Source organism: Nyctereutes procyonoides, unplaced genomic scaffold (genome assembly GCF_905146905.1).
Source record: "Nyctereutes procyonoides isolate TBG_1078 unplaced genomic scaffold, NYPRO_anot_genome, whole genome shotgun sequence".
In the NCBI taxonomy this organism is placed as follows: domain Eukaryota; kingdom Metazoa; phylum Chordata; class Mammalia; order Carnivora; family Canidae; genus Nyctereutes; species Nyctereutes procyonoides.
Genome location: NW_026575052.1, coordinates 13,262,864 through 13,282,759, shown reverse-complemented (window position 1 = coordinate 13,282,759; position 19,896 = coordinate 13,262,864). Strand labels below are relative to the sequence as shown.

General features: G+C 36.9%; 1 protein-coding gene and 1 pseudogene across 2 annotated transcripts in view; both read left to right on the top strand.

The window, feature by feature from the left end:
- The window catches only part of EYA3 (EYA transcriptional coactivator and phosphatase 3), a 100,510-nt gene that overhangs the window by 12,310 nt on the left and 68,304 nt on the right, over positions 1–19,896 (top strand). The window lies entirely within an intron of this gene.
- LOC129513748 (60S ribosomal protein L19-like) lies at positions 168–760 on the top strand (annotated as a pseudogene).

Genomic DNA, 19,896 nt, shown 5'->3' with positions numbered 1-19,896 from the left:
TGTTAAATTTCCTGGGCCCCACATAGGATATTCATACTGGAATTAAACCATGTATCAGGCCATAGCACCTATAGAAAAAAATTGCGATTCTCTTAGAAATGTTAACCTCACAGATCAAAGAAGGATAAAGAAAATTTTGGGTTCTTTCCTTTTCGGCGCTGGCCGCAGCCATGAGTATGCTCAGGCTTCAGAAGAGGCTTGCCTCCAGTGTCCCCCGCTGTGGCAAAAAGAAGGTCTGGTTGGACCCCAATGAGACCAATGAAATCGCCAATGCAAACTCCCGTCAGCAGATACGAAAACTGATCAAAGATGGGCTAATAATCTGGAAGCCTGTGACTGTCCATTCCCGAGCTCGGTGCCGGAAAAACACTCTGGCCCGCCGGAAGGGCAGGCATATGGGCATTGGTAAGAGAAAAGGTACTGCCAATGCTCGAATGCCTGAGAAGGTAACGTGGATGAGGAGGATGAGAATTCTACGCAGGCTGCTCAGAAGATACTGTGAATCTAAGAAGATTGACCACCACATGTATCATAGCCTCTACCTGAAAGTGAAGGGTAACGTGTTCAAGAACAAGTGGATCTCATGGAACACATCCACAAGCTGAAGACAGACAAGGCTCGCAAGAAGCTTCTGGCTGACCAGGCTGAGGCCCGCAGATCTAAGACTAAGGAGGCCCGCAAGCGCCTTGAAGAGTGGCTCCAGGCCAAGAAGGAGGAAATCATCAAGACTCTCTCCAAGGAGGAAGAGACCAAGAAATAAAACTCCCTCTCTCTTGTCTGTACATAGTGGCCTCAGCATGAATCAGATCAGTTATTCAATAAAACAAACCTTTATCTGCCTTAAAAAAAAAAGAAATAAAATTTTGGAGGCTTTGAGTTCCATGGAGTCTGGATCTGGCACATTAAATAAATTCTTAGGTTTGTGATTGACAAGTTACTAAAAACAGAAAGAGTTGGAAGGATTGTAGTAGAACTGTTAGATTATTATTAAGCTCACTTTGACAAATCTAATTCAGATTAACTCTTCCTTTGCAATACTTTTTACTATGGTTTTGGAATTTTTCTTGTAGAATACATCCCCTATTTTATCAGAAGCTTGCGGGGGGAAAGTTTTTTAAATTTTTATTAAAGGTTATTTTAAATTTTTTTAAATTTTTTTTATTATTATTTATTTACGATAGTCACAGAGAGAGAGAGAGAGAGAGAGAGGCAGAGACACAGGCAGAGGGAGAAGCAGGCTCCATGCACCGGGAGCCCGACGTGGGATTCGATCCTGGGCCTCCAGGATTGCACCCTGAGCCAAAGGCAGGCGCCAAACCACTGCGCCACCCAGGGATCCCTAAAGGTTATTTTATAGACAACTTGAAGGGATGATTTTCCAAGAAATAATATTAGGTTAAGAACAATTCTTCTTAGAGAATCTGTTCCTGATAAAGTATTTTTCTTATTAAGAACGTGGTACAGCCTAAGTGTATTTTTTAAAAATTATTTCTCTGTAAGTTCTGATAGTATTCTGTTAAGTGTGAAGTTACTATAAATATTCGTACAGCTGACAATGATATGTCGGTCAGTCATACTTCCCAAATAAAGTAACCGGAAGAATTCACCAACTTTACCACAGTCAGTTGGCTGGGCTGTTTATTTATGGAAGGAGTTCACCACCGTGGTGATGGCTTTTGTCTGTCTGCAGACAGTTCTGCAGGGAAGGTGTTGTTGGTTATAATTTTTTCCCCCACAGAAATGTAATTTGTGTTGATGCCTGAATTGTGAGAGCTAAAAGGCTTTCTTAGGGTCCCTTGAAAGACAGAGAGCTTTAAGGTGGGTCAGCTTGAGTATAAGGGTGGCTCAGTCAGTTAAGCATCTAGCTCTTGGTTTCAACTTGGGTCATGATCCCAGGGTTGTGAGATATTTTTGTCTACTTCAGCAGGACTCCAGTACAAAGGACTTTGAGTAATATGTTAGATATGTTAGATGTTTTTTGAAAGGTAATATATCAAGAAAGGTTGCCATCATTTGATGAGACTGGTGAATTTCTGAAAGATAAACAATGAGATGGGATTTAATAGAGAGTAGGAGAAGAAATCACAGCTGGAAGTATATGTAGAAGTTCCAAAAATGTATCAGACTCCAAGTAAACAATTATGAAGAAATTGAAGGGTGCTTGGAGCATAAATCAGTTTCCGGCCCTTACTCTTGATTTTGAGCATCTGGTGTTTGTCTCCTGGATAAAGCCTGGAGAAATGCTTTCAAGACACATTGTACAGTCTGCTTGGAGAGGGCATGTGTTTCCCTCTCTTCTATTCTCCCCTTGGAGTTTAGTGTATATTAAACAAATTATGTCATTCTCTAGCTTGAAGCACCCATTGCCTTCCCAAATTCCATATCATGTGTTACAAGGCTGTATGTGATGTGGCTTTTGCCTGCTTCTCAGTCTTCATTTCCAACCATTCCTTCACTTGTTAATACCGGTCTCTTTGCTGTATCTCAAACATGCCAAGATTTTATCCTTTCACTTTTTTTTATTTTTGTTTTCTTCTGAAACCTCTTCCTTTGCATCTTCTTATAACTCTCCTTTTCATTATTCAGAACTCTGCTGAAAAAGCAGAGAAATTATTACCCTATCTGAAATAGCTCCCCTGTAGTCCGTTGTTGTCTCTTTGTATTCCTTTCCATAGTACTTATTACTTTGTAAAATTATATTACCTTATGTATTTGTTCATCTTCCTATTAGAATATAAGTTCCTTGAGGCTGGGGATTTTGTGTTTATCACTGAATTCCCAGTATCTAAGCCAATGGAGGGCACATAGTACACATTAAATGAATATTTTATAAATGAATGAATGAATTTTGGGATTAGAAAAAGAAGAATGAGGAGTCTGAAGTAACTATAGACTGCTATAACAAAAGTAGAGGAAATGAAAAGCAAAGTGACTAGCTAAGTCTGGTATTTCTCCCTAGGATAAAGCTTTGATAGCTATTTCAAAGTGAAAGTCATGGCATAAGAGGCCAGAGATATCCCTAATAATTTATGTGATGTTCAGAAGAGATGGATTCATATCCGGAAAGCAGATTACCTGCGGACACTGATGAACTGTATATTTCACCCCTCTTCCATAATCACTGTAAGTGAATGTATATAACTAGAACCTACCTATACAACAGATGAACAAAAATTCTCATCTACTCTGAGGGAAAAAAGTAAAACTCCCAACTGTAAAAATGAACTCTAATAGTCTAGATTTAATCATTTGAGGAAAAGTAATGTTATGAAAAAGGAATCAAATGCAGCTGACACTAAAGGAAATAGCGAATAGTATGAACTGAAGATTTTAAAGATAAGCATTTTTTAGTAATTTCAGAGGAAATAAATAATGAAATAAATGTAAATATTGAAATTTTGAAGAGAAAAATTCAAAAGCAAATATAGCAAAATAATAAACATAAAGATTGAGCTAAGGGTTGCCTGGGTAGCTCAGTTATTTAAATGTCGGATTCTTGATTTAGGCTCAGGTCATGATCCCAGAGTCATGAGGTCCATCTCCACATCTGCTCTGTACTGGGTGTGGAGGGTGTTTAAGATTCTCTCCTCACTCCCCCCACCCCACCCATCACTCTCATCACCCTACCCCTAGCTCCACTGGGGCTAGCTTCCCCCCCCCCAAAAAAAAAAACACAAAAAACTGAGTTAAAGGAGTTTCTCAGTTAAAGTGCAGGATGTTAGCAGTAATGACAGTGAGAACCTCTGAAATTCTCCCTTCCATAAAAGCAATGGGAACCCGGGCAGACACAATCAACTGTTTCAGAACTCTGAAAATTAACCATAGGCTTACAGTAAACTGGGAGCATTTATTCAAGAAAAATGGCCACATTTCAGGAAAAACAGTAAACTTTGTAGCAGTTTAACTTGCCCAAGTGCCATCCTCCTCTCTCTAATTCCATGGTAACTTTGAAAACCAGCAGCCCCCCGGGATGCCTGGGTGGCTCAGCAGTTGAGTGTCTGCCTTTGGCTCTGGCGTGAGGCTGGGGGTCCTGGGATGAGTACCCACATCAGGCTCCTCCCCGCAGGGAGCTTGCTTCTCCCTCTGCATATGTCTCTGCCTCTCTGTGTCTCTCATAAATAAATAAAAAAGTTTTTTAAAGGTAAGTTTATGGTTTTTTTAAGGAAGCCAATGAAATGTTGATTCTGAAACTTCATGAAAACCACAAAATAAGAAACTGTGAAAGAATCTTACAAGTATCAATGTAAGAATCTTAAATTCAGTACTAGAAAATAGAATTTAACAGTTTGTTAAAATAATATTCTACAATCCAAGGGTTTGGTTTCTGAAATAAATGCATATATGGCTCAATATTAGAACATCTATTAACAAGTTTTAATAGATGATAGAAAAACGGTATGATCATCATTTTGAATGCCAGAAAAGCATTTGACCAAATTAATATCCTTTCCTGATAAATACATGTAAATGTAGATAATAAAGCTATCGAAGTTGTAGACAAAAGTATGAATGTATTTATAAGTTGGAGAAAGCTAAATAGGGCATAAATTCTAGAAAGCACAAAGGGAATAAAAGATGGACAAGTTTTATTTCTTAAAAATCATGCTTTCTATTTTGCAATTTGAGATCATGTTTTACTTGTTGAGTTAGGCAAGAAATTTAAAAGATGGTACTTGGTGCTGGTTAAGGCACAGCAAAGTGGGTATTAATGGTTGCAACGTTATTAGTAAATTGTCAGGATTGGCAGATGTTAGGCTTCATCAGAGAAGCAGAACTACTTAGAAGAAATATATGTACACATACACAGATAAATAATACATGTGTGTTTGTAAGGGCTAAAGGTACCTAACCGGGCAGTCCCAGTGGCGTGGCGGTTTAGCTCCCCGCTGCAGCATTGGGCGTGATCCTGGAGACCCGGGATCGAGTCCTACATCGGGCTCCCTGCATGGAGCCTGTTTCTCCCTCTGCCTGTGTCTCTGCCTCTCTCTCTCTCTGTCTCTCTGTCTCTCTGTCTCTCTGTCTCTATGAATAAATAAATAAAATATTTTAAAAAAATCAAATAAAAAAATAAAGGTACCTAACCTTGTGTGTAAAGAAGGCAATTCTCAAGTATCCCAAAAGAAATCTAGTACAGAGGGGCCAGTCAGCATCGTCAGATCCTGCAGAAGTACACTTAGTATATCCAAATCAAAGGCTTTGGCATGGAGAGGGAAACTGTCAACAAAATAAAAAGGCAATCTACTGAATGGGAGCAGATATTTGCAAATGACACATTCGATAAGAGGTTAATATCCAAAATATATAGAGAACATATATAACTCAACACTAAATAAGCAGTCTTCTGATTTTTAAATCAGAGTAGACATTTTTCCAAAGTACACACAAAATAACAAATGTTGGTGAGGATGTGGAGAAAAAGAAACCCTTGTGTACAGTTGGTGGGAATGCAAATTGGTATAGCCACTGTGGAAAACAGCATGGAAGTTCCTCAAAATTAAAAATAGAATTACCATGTGATTCAGTAATTCCACTACTGAGTACTTACCCAAAAGAAATAAAAATAGGGGGGGATGGGTTAACTGGATGACGGGCATTAAGGAGGCACACAATGAGATGACTGTATGTTGGCAAATTGAATTTAAATAAAATACAAAATAAAATTTTAAAATGGGAAAAGAAAATGAAAACACTAATTATTCAAAAATATATATGCACCCCTATGTTTATTACTATTTACAGTAGCCAAGATATGGAAGCAACCCAAGTGTCCATTCACAGATGAATAAATATATGGTACATACACAGAATACTGCTACTCAGCCATAAAAAAAATAAAAGATCTTGCCATTTGCACCAACATGGGTGGACTTAGAGGGTATATAATACTAAGTGAAGTAAGTCAGAGAAAGATAAATACCATAAGATTTCACTCGTATCACACAAAACAAATGAACAAAGAAAAAGAGACCAAAAAAACCACTCTTAAATAGAATAAACTGGTAGTTACCAGAGGTGAGTGGGTGGGGCGTTGGTAAAGTCTAAGGAGACTACATTTACCATAAGCACTGATAGGACATACACAGATGTGGACTGAGAAAAATTAGTGAAAAAAGTAACTCTTAATTTCCATAGGAAACATTTTATAGTGGTATAGAAACCAGAATACAAATTAAAGAATTGGAGTTTTAAATTTTGATGAAGTCCGATGTCTCTCTCTCTCTCTCTCTCTCTCTCTCTCTTTTTTTTGTGGGTTTGCAGTGGTTTCGTACCTAAGAAATCCACTGGACTAAATAACCTGTGGATATGGTCCTACCTTATTTAGTCTTCCACTCTCAGTGTATAGCAAGACACTTATGAATGCAAAGGGGACTAACATTTTGGGGGTACCTATATTTGTGTTAGACACATGGATTGTACTAGACTCTTTTTCTAAGTATTCATTGAATTTTAAAATGAATCTATATTTACAAGAGAGATAAGAGTGACCTGTCCAGGTCTTACAGCTAGTAGTTAACAGAGCTAAACAAACCTTTTTGACTCTGAATCCCATCTCTTTCCCTTGTATTAATTTGCCAGTTAAATTAAGCAAGCTCCTGTAGTGTATTTGGAATGACTGATTTTATAAAAACTTGATTACAAACTTCTAAGAACCATCTGTCTTTTTTTTTTAAGATTTATTTATTCATTCATTCATAGAGAGAGAGAGAGCGCGAGGCAAAGACATAGGCAGAGGGAGAAGCAGGCTCCATGCAGGAAGCCCAATGTGGGACTCGATCCCAGGTCTCCAGGATCACACTCTGGGCTGCAGGCGGCGCTAAACCACTGCGTCACTGGGGCTGCCCAGAACCATCTGTCTTATAAAGCAAGCTTGCTTAATGATTTTTTGCAACCTTTTTGGTATTATGCCTCTAAGCCCCTTAAATATCTTTTTTAAAAGAAAACATTGCTGTTCGATGTTAACATCCATAATGACACTCCGGTAAATGATGAAATGATATGGATTTTATGCGACTTTTTTTCTTTTAAGACTTCCAACTAAAGGATTTTCTTTGTTTTTTTTTTTTTCTGTTTTTTTAATTTATTTATTTTTTCCAGATACATGTTTTCATGGTATATCATTGGGTTTGCGAAGTATTTTCTGTAGGGTAATTCTTCTGGCTTGATAAATGTCTATGTATTTTGCAGAGATCTTTGGTTCATTGCTTGTCTCTTAAGTACCCCTTACTCTTTGTTTTTGTCTTTGAGTACATGTTTCTTTTTTTTTTTTTTTATTGAGTACATATGTTTCTATTTTAGGTGTAATTTATCTGTTTCTAGTTAGGTGTAATTGGTTCTGATTGTATTGTATAGATCTACCTTTAATGGCTTAGCATAGGGTTAGAATTCTACCACTCTAGTTTAGGTAGGGATATCTGTTTGAAGGTAGCTCCATTTAACATAAAAAATTTATACAGTTTGACCTTATTTAAGTCCTCTATGTGATGGAAAACTCCTCTAAGATAATATCAAGTAATACCACCATTTCAGTCTCTGTACTTGTGAATTGTTGATCCAACTGTTTATAATTTTATTTTATTTTACTTTTAAGATTTTATTTATTTATTCATAGAGTCAGAGAGAGAGAGAGGCAGAGACGCAGGCAGAGGGAGAAGCAGCCATCATACAGAGAGCCTGATGTGGGACTCGATCCAGGGTCCCCAGGATCACACCCTGGGTCACAGGTGGCGCCAAACCGCTGCGCCACCGGGGCTGCCCTATTTATAATTTTATTGACCAACATTTCAATCTCTGTATTTATAAACCATTGATCTATGTTTATAATTTTATTTGTATATATTACAGCTATATAATTTTTTAAACAAAATATGTAGATTTTTATTATTTTATTTTTTAAGATTTTTTAAAAAAGATTTTATTTATTTGATAGAAAGCAAGAGAGCATGAGCAGGGGGAGGAGGAGAGGGAGAAGTAGACCTCCTACCTAGCAGGAAGCCCAATGTGGGGCTCGATCCTAGGTGCTCACAATCAGAATTTTATTCAACTTCATATACAATTAATTTTTTTCTAAACATTTTTTTTAAATTTTTATTTATTTATGATAGTCACAGAGAGAGAGAGAGGCAGAGACACAGGCAGAGGGAGAAGCAGGCTCCATGCACCGGAAGCCCGACGTGGGATTCGATCCCGGGTCTCCAGGATCGCGCCCTGGGCCAAAGGCAGGCACCAAACCGCTGCGCCACCCAGGGATCCCTTTTTCTAAACATATAAACAGATCCTATATAATTTTTGAGGTATAATTCACACATATAATAAAGTCATCATACGAAGTTCTCTTGAGTTTTACAAATACATATAATCATGTAATGACCAATATAATTGAGGTAGAAAACCGTTCCAATTATCCCGATAAGTTCCCTTGTAACTCTGTGTAGCCAGTCCTTTCCCCATCCCTAGCACCTGGCACCCACTGATCTCTTTTTTGTCCTTACATGAAAAATGTCATATGAGTGGAATTATACAATATGTAGATTCTTGAGTGTGGCTTCTTCCACTTAGCGTAATGTATTGGAAATTCATCTGAGTTCCATGAATTGCTGCATAGTGTTCCATTCTATAAATGTACAACAGTTTATTCATTCACTGGTTTGAAAGACATTTGTTTCCAGTTCTCATTGTATATATGAGCAAAGCCACTATAGGCATTCATGTGCGGGTTTTCAGGTGAACATAAATTTTCATTTAGGTGGATACTTCAGGGTAGGATTGATGGTTCATATGGTAAGTGGATGTTTAGCTTTCTGAGAAACTCAAACTTCTCCACAATGGCTATATTGTACTTTTTACATTCATACTAACAATGCATGAGAGTTCTTGTTGCTTTACTTCCTTGTGAACACTTGATATGGTCAGTTTTCCTTTGTTCATTTCAGCCATGCTAATGTGTAATGATACTCCCTTTTTAAAAGATAAACTTTATTTTGGAGTAATTATTTTGGTATAATTTTAGTTTTGGAATAATATATTCTAGGCTTGAAAACAATATTAATCTCATTGTATATCTTCATCAGAGCCCTTGGGTGACGAGGTAGATTGTCAATGAGCAGTAATATTTTGAAAGGAATATATTTTTTTCTGTGCAGTAGTTCTCAGCAGTAGGCTTAAAATACTCAGAAAACTGAGGCACCTGGGTGGCTCGGTTGGTTAAGCATCTGTTGATTTCGGGTGAGGTCATGACCTCTCAGGGTCGGGTCATGAGATGGAGCCTGAACTCTGCTGCACACACAACACAGAGGGCTTGTCCTCCTCTCTCTGCGCCCCCCCCCCATTCATGCAGGCATGTTCACTCTGTCTCTAAAATAAATAAAATCTTTTTTTAAAAAAAAGTACTCAGAAAACCATGTTGTAAACTGATGTGCTGTTGTCCAGGCTTTGATGTTACATTTACAGAGTGCAGACAAGTAGATTTAACATAGTTCTTAAGGGCTCTAGGATCTTTGAAATGGTAAATGAGCTTTGGCTTCATTTTAAAGTCACCAGCTACATTAACTCCTAACAAGAGAGTCAGCCTGTCCTTTGAAGCTTTGAGGCCAAATGTTGATTTCTTCTCTTTAGCTAGAATGTCCTGGATGGCATCTTCTTTCCAATTTAATGCCATTTCATTTACATTGAAAATCTGTTGTTCGGGGCAGCCCCGGTGGCGGTGGCGCAGCGGTTTAGCGCCGCCTGCAGCCTAGGGCCTGATCCTGGAGACCTGGGATCGAGTCCCACGTCGGGCTCCCTGCATGGAGCCTGCTTCTCCCTCTGCCTCTCTCTCGCCTGCTCTGTATCTTTCATGAGTAAATAAAATAAAATCTTAAAAAAAAGAAAGAAAGAAAATCTGTTGTTTAGTGTAGCCATCTTCATCAATTAATCTGAGCTAGATCTTCTGGATAACTTGCTGCAGCTTCTACATCAGCATTTGCTGCTTCACTATGCATTTTTATGAAGTAGAGATGGCTTTCTTTCCTTAAATCTCATGAATCCACCTCACCTGGCTTCAGATTTTTCTTCTGCAGCTTCCTCCCCTCTCTTACCTTCATAGAATTGAAGAGAGTTAGGGCCTTGCCCTGGCTTAGGCTTTGGCTTAAGGGAATATTGTGGCAGGTTTGATCTTCTATCCAGATCATTCAAAATCTCTCCATATTAACAATGAAACCATTTTGCTTTCTTACCACTCATGTATTCACTACACTCTGAAAAGTGTATAAAATTTCCCTGAAATTTTACTCTGAAAATTAAAAGGAAACTTTTTATTTCCTTCAAGAACTTTTTCTTTGCATTTACAATTTGACTGTTTGGCACAAGAGGCCTGGCTTTCAGTCTGCCTTAGCTTTTGATATGCCTTCCTCTCTAAGTTGAATCATTTCTACCTTTTCATTTATTTTTTTATTTTTTTTAAAGATTTTATTTATTTATTCATAGAGACACACACAGAGAGAGAGGCAGAGACACAGGCAGAGGGAGAAGCAGGCTCCATGCAGGGAGCCCGACGCGGGACTCGATCCCGGGTCTCCAGGATCACACCCCGAGCTGCAGGCGGCGCTAAACCGCTGCGCCACCGGGGCTGCCCCTAGCTTTTCATTTAAAGTGAGATATGCAGAAAAAGGACATTTACAACATGGGTGGACCTAGAGGGTATTATGCTAGTGAAATAAGTCAGACTGAGAAAGAAAAATAGCATATGGTTTCACTTATATGTGGAATCTAAAAAACAAAACAAATAAATAAACAACAAGAAGCAGAATCAAACTTACAAATACAGAGAACAAAGTGATGGTTGCCAGAGGGAGGGATAAAACGGGTGAAGGGGAATGGAAGATACAGGCTTTCAGTTATAGAAAGAGTAAGTCATGGGAATAAAAAGCACAGCATAGGAAATATAGTTAATGATACTGTAATAGCTTTGTGTAGTGACAGATGGTAGTTACGCTTGTGGTGAGCATAATGTAACTTATAGAGATCTTGAATCACTGTGTTGTATATCTGAAACTAAGGTAACATTGCCAAATATCCTCAAAAAATTTTTTAAAAGAGAAAGAGGAGACCTGATGATAAGGCACCCTATCGAGTCAGCTAATTCAATAAACAGGTTACACTAAAAAAAAGTTAAGTGAGAGATGTGTGACTCCTCCTTTCACTTGAACATTTAGAGACCATTGTAGGATTAGTCATTGACCTAATTTCAGTATTGTTGTGTCTCAGGGACTAGGGAGGCTGAGGAAAGGGAGAGAGATGAGGGAATGGCTGGTCAGTGGAGCAGTCAGAACACACACAACATTTATCGATTAGGGTCATCATCATGTATGGGCACAGTTCATGGCACCTGAAAACAATTATAGTAGTAACATCAGAGGTCACTGATTGCAGATCACTACAACAAACATAATATTGAAAAAGCTTGAAATATTGCAAGATTTTAAAAATGTGGTACATAGACAAAGTGAGCAAATGCTGTTGGAAAATAGTGCCAATAGACTTGCTCAGCACAGGATTGTTACAAACCTTCAATTTCCAAAAATCAGAGTATTTGGGAAGTGCAATAAAGTGAAGTGCATCAAAGCAAGTTATATCTCTCCTTTATAGGGAAAAAGGAGGAAGTACGGAGGAGCTGTTTTGAGCAGAAGTCCATTGGAGGAGAGTTCAGGGTGGTGATGGTTTCTCATTGACTGGGCTATCGCCTAGCAAGAAGGATATCTTACCTTTTGCCACTGTTGTAGTAAAGTAGGATTCTTCTGTTGGAAGACGCAAGGTATGCTTCTTCCTTCGTGGTCTGCAGTTGACAAGTTGGTAGGGCTTGAGAGCACCCCCTTCAAGGCCTTTGAACTCCATTTCAAATGAGGTTTCTCTTACTCATTTTCACCCTTAACAAGGACACTGGAGATAGTATTTTTGACCTATCCAGATAATCCGGGATAATCTCATCTAAAAATCCTTAATTACGTCTGCAAAGACTTTTTTCCAAATAAGATGGCATTTGTTGGTTCTGGGGATTAAGGTGTGGACCTATCATTCATCAGAAATCTATTTTATGTGTATATGTGTGTTTGGGAAAGGGGATTCTTTTTCCTCTTTCTCTATGCTCCCCCCCCCCCCCATTTTTCTTTTTCTAACTTTAGTCTATTAAGGGAGAGAAACCCGAGGGCTCCTGATTGCTATATAAGTAGTGCCTGTGCTGTAATTCTTTGTTATGGATGTGATATAAAGTATATCATTCCTTGCTTTTACTTGAACGGAGCCTTTCAGTTAACACAGACTTCAAAGTGATATTCCTGAAGTCAGTTAACAAAACCTTGTAAAGAACTAAAGTTGTGATTTAGACATCCCTGGTGAGAAATGGGAAACATGAAGATTTGAATGTTCTGTGCCTCTAAATGTATTGAAGTTTCATAGTGAACTGCTTTTAAGTAAATGTTTAGAGGAATCAAGAGCCTAGAAATTGTACTTGGTTGAATATTTATTGAATGCCCACAATGTGCTGTCAGATACTAAAAAGAAGAAAGTGGTCTCTGCCACTGTGGAATTTAGGATCAAATTCCACAGGAATCAACCAAAGGAAAACTAGTAGTTGTTTTATTTGGGGCAAATTATGCTCTGAGACAGAGATTGTCTTTGCTAATAATTTATTTAACACATGTTTATGGGAATTAGAATTTATAATATTAATATCTTACAAACCAATGGCATAAAAGATAATGTCTTGTAATAAGCCAATAAACTAATGATATTGCAAACTAATGATAAATTAATTACCCTATTGTTTCAGATAAAAGGGAGATGAAAGAAATAAAATCCAAATTTAGTTGAGGTGTACCTTTCAACAAGCTGGTCTTGGTGGAGTCAGTCATTGCAACTAAAAGCTGAGTGTCAACTGCTGGTGTAGGTCCCTTGCTGCTGGGGCACATTGCTCACAGACAGTAATTAATAGTGGTGTTGACGGGCAAGGTGGGCTGCTCCACAGGTTTTTTACTCCAAGAGCCACTGCCTGTGAGGAGTAGCTTCACCAAGGCCAGAACAGATGCCCCTTCTACTCCTGAGACTGCTACATGATTTATTGCCACTGCCGACCACAGGTAGTCTGGCCATAGCAGGAGCAAACTTCTCAAGATTTCAGAGGGCTGTGTAGATCGGCAAAGAATAGCCTTGCCCAGACCGAACGCTGTCAAGTTGGTGGTCAGACCTCTTGGTTTTTAAAGTTGAACTTTTAAGTTCATCACTTGATGGACACCACTGCTCTTACCATGGTATCGGGGACTTCATGGTCCTCTCCACTCAAGGTGCAAAAGTTCGATAAGAAAATCCTAATATCTTCAAAAACAATTCCATCAAAGCAAGCTATTCAAAACAAGTTCATACCACAACTTTGTCCAAAACAAGCTTTGAAAACATGAATTTGAATTGGTAACAAGTGAGTACACAACAGTGGTATTAACAGAATTATAAACTGTCAGACTTATAGACCATAGTAGAGGTTTAGAGGAGTTTTGAAGAATTCTTTTTTTTTTTTTTTTTAAGATTTTATTTATTCATGAGAGACACAGGCAGAGGGAGAAGCATGCAGGAAGCCCAATGTGGGACTGGATCCCAGGACCCCAGGATCATGCCCTGAGCCGAAGGCAGACAGATTCTCAACCACTAAGCCACCCAGGTGTCCCATTTGAATAATTTTTTTTTCCATTTGAAGAATTCTTAATCATTAATTGTGAAACATGGAACTTTCACTAACAACATTGAGGTTTTAGTAGGTTAATAAGTATTTTAATTTTCTAAAATCGTGATGCTTATCTTTGAGTAGAAATAGTAAAGGAATTTATTTTCATATACCTTGTAATTAAAATGACCTGTTTCATTAACAGTAAATCCATCTGTACATTGTAAATTAAAAACTTATGTTGTAAAGACCAATTGTTATTTTTGCTAGACTTCACAAGAAGTTAAAAAGTAGCATTAGAGGGATCCCTGGGTGGCTCAGCGGTTTGGTGCCTGCCTTCATCCCAGTGCGTGATCCTGGTGGCCCGGGATCGAGGTCCGCGTCAGACTCCCTGCATGGAGCCTGCTTCTCCCTCTGCCTGTGTCTCTGCCTCTGTGTCTCTCATGAATAAATGAAATCTTTATTTTTTTTAAGATTTTATTTATTTATTCATGAGAGACACACACACACAGAGAAAGGCAGAGAGAGACACAGGGAGAGGAAGAAGCAGGCTCCGTGCAGGGAGCCCGACGTGAGACTTGATCCCGGGTCTCCAGGATCATGCCCCGGGCTGAAGGCAGGCACCAAACCGCTGAGCCATCCAGGGATCCCCTAAGTAAAATCTTTAAAAAAAAGAAAAAGTACCATTAGAAAAGAATCTGGTAGAGGCACCTGGGTCCCCCACAGGGAACCTGCCTCTCCCTCTGCCTGTGTCTCTGCCTCTCTCTGTGTATCTCTCATGAATAAATAAAATCTTAAAAAAAAAAAAAGAATCTGGTTTTAAGATTTTGAGGCGGTCCTTAAGATGCCAGTTAACATTGAAAATGTGTTGAATTTATAAATTTAAAACATTTAAAAATTATGCTATAATGCCACGAAGTCAAAGTAATAGAATAGTTAAGAGATTTAGTGTAGGAAAAGGAATAAATAGCCTATGCTAATATTAGGAATGTAGTTTTCAAAAGGGAGTCCTATATTCAATTCTACCTGAAAGGGGAAAAAAAGCTTCAGATGAGGGAATTTATAATCTTGGGTTCTGCTACTGGTTCTGCTACTTAAGAGGCTTCATGAGGCAGTGTCTTCACCTTTTTGATTTTAGTTTACAACCCTAAAATCTATATTCCTTGTATAGCATTTTATGTTATATATTTTCTTGTATTCATAGAGTAATTTCTGTCTAATAGGGTAAAATCGAATGTGAAATATCTTCTGATATCAAATTCTTTAGTGGAAGTTCAGTGCTTTTGTATAGAACCGTAAAATGAAACAACCCTAGGTTTGTGTGCAGGGTCTGACTTGACTTTTTGCTTATGAAAGAGATAACGGAACAAGAAAATTAATAAGTCTTTCTGCCTGTAGTGTTGTCTTGAACTTCTTTAAGATTTGGGGTAAGGGAGAATCAATACAATTTAAATTGCTTTTCTCTCAAAGTTGAAGTTTTTTCCTGAGGAAAAAGGATGGGGCAAGAATGGAGAATTTATGTCCAATTTTAGCTTAATGTCTTGAACACTTTTTTAGGAGCATTTGTAAAATAATGTGTGTAAACATTTTACTATACAAACCTTGAGACATCTAACATTGTATCCCCTTTGGATCTGCTTTTGACTCTTAACAAATTATATTAAGTTTCATAATTAATGTAAAATCTTTTCTTTCACCTTTTTAAATGAGCTTATTGAAATAGGTTATAGTTCCCATTTTATTTTTTTTAAGATTTTATTTCTTTATTTGAGAGAATGTGAGCACATGAGCAGTGGGGAGGGGCAGAGGGAGAGGGAGAAGGAGACTCCTTGCTGAGCAGGGAGCCCGAGTTGGACCTGACCTGAGCTGCGCGCACAGGCTTAACTGAAAAAAATGAGAACCACTTTAAATATACCATTCAGTGACATTAAGTACATTCACAGTGTTGTGCAGCCATCACCACCATTCTCTAGTCTCTTTATTTGGTATATTTCTACCTTAACCCACCCAGGCACCCCTACAGTTTCTATTTTAATATAGAATGTTATAGAATTACAGCCTAGGTAAGCCATTCTCCACATGCTGATTGTTTCCAATTTTTCATTTCTCTAAACAAACTTACTGTTTCTTGAATTAGAGTTAGCTTTTTACCCTTCTATCTAATTTTGGGGGAAAAATTAGAGAATTAATCAGGCCATGGGCAATTTTATGACCTGTTTTATACTCTAACCAGAGAACAGTCTGCAGATAACATGATTTTACAGTTGTGCCTGAACATTTTTTTTTTCTCTCTCTCTCTTTTTTTTAAAAGATTTTATTTATTTATTCATGAGAGACATAGAGAGGCAGAGACATAGGCAGAGGGAGAAACCGGCTCTTCACAGGGAGCCCGATGCAGGACTTGATCTCCAGACCCCAGGATCACACCCTGAGCCAAAGGCAGATGCTCAACTGCTGAGCCACCCAACGTGTCCCAGTGCCTGAACATTTCTTATCTTCTTATAGCTCAGATAACACTTGATTTTGTTTAGTTTTATTTTTGGTATTTTCATAGGAATGAAGTAGTCTCTTGAAATTATTAAAGTTTTTTCAATTAGTAGTGAGAATCTTTTTTCCCAAGTGCTGATTTGATCTTGGTGGTTACTTAAACTGTTTGTATCCTTTGATGGATATAAGTATTAGTTACGGTTTGCCACATTATAAGTGATCAGTAATGTAGAATTGGGTGGATTTATATTGCAGACCTTAAGGTTTATTATAATTCTTGCAGGTCTTGCTTCCATTTGTTACACTCTTTTAGTATTAGATATATTATTCCTCATTGCATGAAAGTATATTTTATATAATTGGGTCTATTCATTGCTTATGTTTTCTTCTATTGCATGCAATTTTTATCATTTCCACAGATGAGAGAAATATGCTAATCTGTTTTCTCCAAAATTTCTTGAATGCCTAGTTTTTAATTTATTTAGAATTAGTCATGCTTTTCTCCATATTGATATTGTTTTTCTGGCAGTTTTTTTTTTTTTTTTTTTAAGTAATCTCTATGCCCAGCGTGGGGCTCAAACTCAAAACCTGAAGATGGAAGACCGATAGTTGCATGCTCTGGCAGTACTTTTTAAGTATTGATTTTCTCTACTTCGAAGCACTTTTTTTGTTTTTGTTTTGTTTCAAGTTTTTATTTAAGTTCTAGTTTATAAGCACTTTTTGGATTTGATCATTTGGTATTTCTTGTTTCATAGGTCTTTTGTATTTTTTCATTGTGGTAAATATACATAACAGAATTAACTATTTTAACCACTTTAAATATACCATTCAGTGACATTAAGTATATTCACAGTGTTGTGCAGCCATCACCACCATTCTCTAGTCTCTTTATTTGGTATATTTCTACCTTAACCTGAGACATTATTGCTGTTATTCTCAGGCAAAGTGTTTCAATTTCTTGAGTCCCAGTTGCCCTTACCATAGTATGAGGATAACACCTGTGTCTTAGGATAGTTGTGGAGATAAGACTAGGTAAGACAATAAATGTAAAAATATGTGGTGTATTTTACATGCTTGGTAAATTATTCCTGTTTCATCCTTCCCACTGTAACTTATTTGAAAGGCTGGTATGGCATACGTCTTCCTTAATTCTCTTAATAATTCTCCTCTCCTCCAAGATATTCATTGTTATTTTTGCCTAATTTCAGTAAGACATTTGTAGGTATGGAATAAACCTTTGTTCACTTCTTGTTTGAAACTAATGTATACATTCTATGGATTGCGAAGCCCAGTTTTCTACACACCCACTAACACTTAGTACTAATAAGCAGTGTTCTGCAAGAGACCATAGAAATGTTTCTTCACATTTTGAAACCATTTTTCCTGACACTTTTTCTGATTTTGCCTTATTAAGGCCCCTTAGTTTATAAATTAGAGTTTGTTTTTAAGAGATATCTTTAAGTTTTATGTTTGATACTTTGGGTATTAGAGCACTAGTTTCTGAATTCATTTATGGATCTCCTTTAAAATAGATCAGTTATTGTTGAAAATAACAATACCTGAAGCAGTCATCTTAAAGCCACTAGAAGATGGTATTTTGCTTATTGTTTTCATTCTTCAAGGCACACACATATTTGAGGATACCATGGAAGATATTTGCTGATTATGTACTTTTAAATCCTAGAGTAATACACATGTTAATAATCTTAAATGATGATATGCCACTTTTTTGGATACTTCTTTAGATTACTGTTGTATATAACTGTTATTGCTGTGACATACTTAATTTTGGGAAGGATGCTGTTAATTTTCCACAGGGAAACTTCTACAGCCTTTATTTATTATGTTCTAAAAATATGTATATATAAGGCCTTGGAAGAAATATTAAGTAGACTGCTAAAACACGGCATGGTCAGTGGTTAAATTTATGAGCTACCTGTTTTCTCTTTAGAGATACTCTTTAGAACTGTATCAAAGATATTCAGTTAATCTGTGCACACTTAGCCACAGGCAAGTTCCCCTTCTAGGATCAGAATGTTGTGCCCTATTTAGACACTTCTCTTGATGTTATAATTAAGAGTAGTGTTTATTTTCATTATGATTTGATCTTTGTTCTTTATATGTGTGTTTAGAATATATATATTTTCTCCCCTTCCTATATGCAAGAGCTATAATAATATTGCAGTAACCTAGATTTTTGCATGTAGCCACTTACAGTTACAGGATGAATAGTATATTCAGTTTGATACAAAACAGAAATTATGAGGTAGAAATCTAATTAGAATATTGAAATAAAATATTTACTAGTTATTTCCCTTCTGATTTCTAAAGATTAAAAATAAAAATTATGGCTGTCATATTATAAAAGTATCCTGCTTTATTTATGAACATGTGAAATCATAGTATTTAAAATTATGTGATCTCTTCAAATCCAAACAAAATTCCTTATTTTTTCATTGTGAGCAGTTGCAGATACGGAAAATCTTTTTCCATATCTATTTACAGATACGGAACAGAATACTATTTCTGTTCTCAGTTGTAGATTTTCCCAATTTCTGCCCATAAAGGCATTTAGATACTGACAAACTCTTGTGATTTAGAAATCAACAATAAGAATTGAAACTAGAAAGTTGTGAGAAGACATTACTATCCAAATGCTGAAAGGCACTTAAAAGATTAACTCACACCTTGTTTCGTAATTTCACTGGCTGTTTGACTAAATTGTAAGTAACTGTATTCATTTAAGTTCCAATAAGAATCCATTTTCTACTTCTATGTCAAGTCTGTGTATTTTTGGATATTTTAGAAGATGAATTTCGTTTAGTGTAGAATAATGTCATGTTAGATTAATGGTTTACAAAAACCCACAATTAGATTAAACTGTAGAACATGAAAATGAGAATACTAAGATTTGTATAGTAATTCTGTACCTTTTTTATTATCAATTATTATAGTACTGTGTCTATATTATACAGCACTTCCATCTGGTTGCTAGTAAATGTGACTTGATTGTAAGTAAGCATGTGCCACTTACAGAAAATGGTGTCAGATCTTAATATTAAAGTTTTAGCTCATTGAGAAATTCGAGGAATGTGACAAATACTTGTATTCTTGTATTTAGTATGTCCTTATATTTCAGGTTATTCAAATTATAAATTATTGGAAGGAAGGAAAACTACTGTATTAACAGAAAGTAGTACTTAGATGAATATTGTGATGGAAATACATAATTTATAGTTATTAACATATTATATACACAAATGTACCAGAATGTATGCTTGCAACTTTATGCATTTTACATGTTGCCAATAGAATTCCAGAAGATTCTGTAATAAATTGTGCTTTCCTTTTAAGATTGCTTTTGTTTGTTTTAAATGATCAAAATTATTGGTGATCATTGATCAGCTACTTGATATTTATTTATTTATTTATTTATTTATTTATTTATTTATTTATTTATTTATTTTACAGCCCCACAGGCACCCAGGGGGTTCCCACCTGCCCCACCCCACACCACACCGGGGCGCGTGGGGGGCCGCAGCTACTTGATTTTTAAAGTTTTTTCCTAATCATAGAAATTGTGCCCCTTTTCTTCCCCTAAATTGAAAAGCTGAGAAAATAAGGTGACTTTTAAGATGGAAGCAACAACCAGTGCTTATTTTCAAAGGAGAAATAGGAGAGGTAGAAAAAATGTCTTCCAATTTTTTCCCTTAAAGTTTTCT